The sequence below is a fragment of the Mustela putorius genome, unplaced genomic scaffold (genome assembly GCF_011764305.1).
Source record: "Mustela putorius furo isolate JIRA1106 unplaced genomic scaffold, ASM1176430v1.1 tig00003853_pilon_pilon_pilon, whole genome shotgun sequence".
NCBI classification, from domain to species: Eukaryota; Metazoa; Chordata; class Mammalia; order Carnivora; family Mustelidae; genus Mustela; species Mustela putorius.
This window is the reverse complement of record NW_025422005.1, coordinates 72,200,397-72,204,067: the sequence shown is the minus strand read 5'-3', so window position 1 is coordinate 72,204,067 and position 3,671 is coordinate 72,200,397. Positions and strand designations below refer to the sequence as shown.

Genomic DNA, 3,671 nt, shown 5'->3' with positions numbered 1-3,671 from the left:
TTTTTGATGAATTAAAATTCTTATTTTCTTTTTTTAAGATTTATTTATTTATTTGAGAAAAGGGAGTATAAGCAAGGAGAAGGAAGAAGGAGAAGCAGACCCACTGCTGGGCAAGGAGCCAATATGGGGTTGATCCCAGGATCCTGGGATCATGACCTGAGCTGAAGGCAGACGCTTAACTGCCTGAGCCACCCAGGCTCCCCTGAAATCTTATCTTCAGTCAATATATCAGTCTTTTCCTCTGTAGTTATGTTTTTGCATCATTATTAAGAAATCCTTTCCTCCCCCAAGGTCATGAAGATATCATCCTATATTATCTTCTACAAGTTTTATTATTTTGCCTTTTGCACTAGATTCACAATCTACTTGAAATTCATTTTTGTGTAGATGGTGTGAGTCCTTAAGTTTCACTGTTTTCCCATATTAATATCAATGGACCCAACATCCTTTATTGAAAAGATCATTCTTCTTTGAACACTCCATTGAAATGGATCACTGTTCCATTAGCGCTGCTTCATCATAATCAAGTGCCCATATATGTGTATGTCTCCTTTCTCCATTTTCTATCCTGTACACTGGTCAGTTTCTCTATTCCTTCAACTATTATATTATTACATTGTCTCAAATTGCTATAGCTTTATAATAACTCTTGCTATCTGGAAGAGTAAGTTTTCTTCACATTTTGTTATGTTCCCAGAGCCTTACCATTCTTAGTCATTTGCATCTCCATGTATATTTTAGAATTAGCTAGTTTATTTCTACCACACACACACAAAGCCTTAAGATTTTGTAAGAGATTGTATTGATTCCATTAGTTCCATTTGGGAAAAAGAAATATCTTTTAAAATAGTCTCATAGTTCATGAACATGATAAATTCTTCTACTTATTTTTTTGGGGGGGGTATTTTTTAATGACTGAAACAAAACATATCTAAAATCGCAGCTTCTGGAAGAACCACTTGTTTTTGCCGGTTTTGTACCTCTCCTCGAACTTGACCTTGGCCTCTCGTCGGGCCTTGAGTTTAAGAGCAGGGTCTCTGAAGATATCCTTGTTGACGACAGTCTTGTCCAAGGGGATATCCACAGAGTACCTGTGGGCATGAGGTGATTGTAGTTATAAACTTTCACAAAAGACTTGATCTTTGACCTCTTGGCGATTTTCTTCTTGCCCATGGCCGCTGTCACTTTGCGGGGTAGCGGTCAATTCCCGCCACCAGAGCATGGCTGTAGGGACGGTCTGAGGTGCCATCATCAATGTTCTTCACGATGACCACTTTGCGCCCGGAGTAGCGTCCGGCCAGGACCAGCACCACCTTCCCGGGTTTCATGAACTTGCCCATCTCGAAACCAACCACTCGGGCCTACAGCAGAAAGGAAGAAAGGGCTTCTTCTACTTATTTAAGACTTTTAAAATTTCTTCCAGTAGTGTGTGTGTGTGTGTGTGTGTGTTGCATACTTGCATATGTAGAGGTCATACACAATTTTTTAGATTTGTTCCTAGGTAATTGATTTTTTGATGTTTGGTATTTATGCATAGAAATTTTAAAATTTTCATTTTCCATTTGTTGCCAGAATATAAAAGTTAATTTTTTAAATTTTACTTTGCATCCAATAAACTTGCTTATCTTTGTTATTATTTCTAATAATTTATCTGTAGATTTTTTAAATCTTCTACATAAATAATTATGTTATCTATGAATAATTAGTTTTCTCCTTTTCAATTATTTTTAATTTTTGCTCCTTTATTGAACTGGTTAGGAATGCCATATAACATTTAGTAGTAGCAGAGAGTATATTTATCTCCCTCTTAATCTTAGAGAAAACAATTTCAACATTTCACCACTAAAGGTAATGTTTGCAATAGGTTTTTTGTAGATAGCATTTTAAAAAAATATATATTTTTTTTTTATTTGACAGAGAGAGAGAGATCACAAGTAAACAGAGAGGTAGGCAGAGGGATAGGGGGAAGCAGGCTCCCTACTGAGTAGAGAGCCCGATGCGGGGCTCAATCCCAGAATCCCGAGATCATGACCTGAGCTGAAGGCAGAGGCTTAACCCACTGAGCTACCCAGGTGCCCCTGTAGATAACATTTTATCAAATTAAGACAGCTTTATTTTCTGTTTCTAGCTTGCTAAGAGTATTTATATTGAATAAGTGTTAAATATTATCAAAGATTTTCTACACATTATAGAGATAATCATATGAGGTTTTGTGCTTCTTATTCTGTTAATGTGGTAAATTACATCAATAGATTTATGAATGTTAAATCAGTTTTACAATTCTATAAATCTAATTTGGTGATGACATATTATCCTTTTTATATATTGTTGGATTCTGCTTACTAGCATTTCATTTAGGATTTTTATCCCTAAGTTATGAGTGGGATTGGCCTATAATTTTTCTTTCTTATAATACACTAAATTTCTTGTAATACACTAAGTTGGTGGCAATCTATACTAACCTCCTAGGAGACTGTTCTCCTGCTTTCCCTGACTTGAAAAAGTAAGTGATCTAATATCAAGGGATGACAAGAAGCCTCTAGGAACTGCAGTTGGTCACAAGCAAGAAACAGGTATAACGAAATGAATTCTTCCAACAACCTGTGGAGCTTGTGAGTGGATCTTTCCCCAGTTAAACATCCAGATGAAAACACAGATCAGATGACGCCTTGATTGCAGCCTTCTAAGGCCCTGAGCAGAGAACTCAGATAAATGGTGCCTAGACACCTATTCCATAGAAACTATGAGCTAAGAAACATGTATTGTTTTAAGCTTTTAAGTTTATGGTAATTTCTTATGTAGCAATAGAAAACTAATACACTTTCTTGTGTTTTTACATATCCCTTCATTATTTGAGTACTTATTTACTATAGCCCAGGCATAACTTGTACTTTCTCTAAATAAACCAGGGATTAATGATTTTTTTCCATGCAACTCTAGTTTCTTTTAGTGGAGAATGGAATTTAGAAAACAAGACCTGGGTGCTGGGTATACTCAATACCAATGGGGTGTCTTGTTCCTAGGCCTTCTCATTGGACAGAACTAGGGAATGTGTGTAGATGTGTGTACACTTACATTTATATCTATATTTATTCCTAGGTCAGTCTATAAATATTGAAAAACATGAGTTCATACCAAAACCCCACTTCTAATACAGCAGCAGAGGATTTATTCTAGTTTTCCTTCCATATTTATAATTCCCTTGTCTGACAGGAGAAACCTGGTTGCTATCTTCTTCAGTATGTTTACTTACTGGATAAACTACCAATATCTTAATCATCCTTCTCTATTTCACAGATGCCTTCATCACCCTGCTCAGTCCCCACCACCCAATTGCTGAACTAGTGCCCTGTCACCCTCAAAAACACCCATTTTACTAAGGGGTTATGAGTTGAATTATCTAAGAAGAAATGGTCTAACTGTTTTTGATTGAGCACCTGACATTGTGTATGAAAAATTCTATAAAGAAGTGAACCCCAAGTGATTCTCTATCCCCAGAAACTATTTACATAGTTGTAAGCATCTAGGGACCACATAAATGCCAGTTCACCTTAATAAAAACTTGCAATTGAGATGATTTGAAACTAGACTTTTATCTGTACCAGAACCTGTTTCAAGTTGACCCTTACTTTGGTGTCTAACCCAAAGTCTCTCCCTTTGGAAGTCCTTGA

The 3,671-nt window shown here is 36.4% G+C and overlaps 1 pseudogene; it reads right to left on the bottom strand.

The window, feature by feature from the left end:
- Nucleotides 1-900: 900 nt before the first annotated feature.
- LOC101681419 lies at nucleotides 901-1,379 on the bottom strand (annotated as a pseudogene).
- Between the last annotated feature and the right edge of the window lie 2,292 nt (nucleotides 1,380-3,671).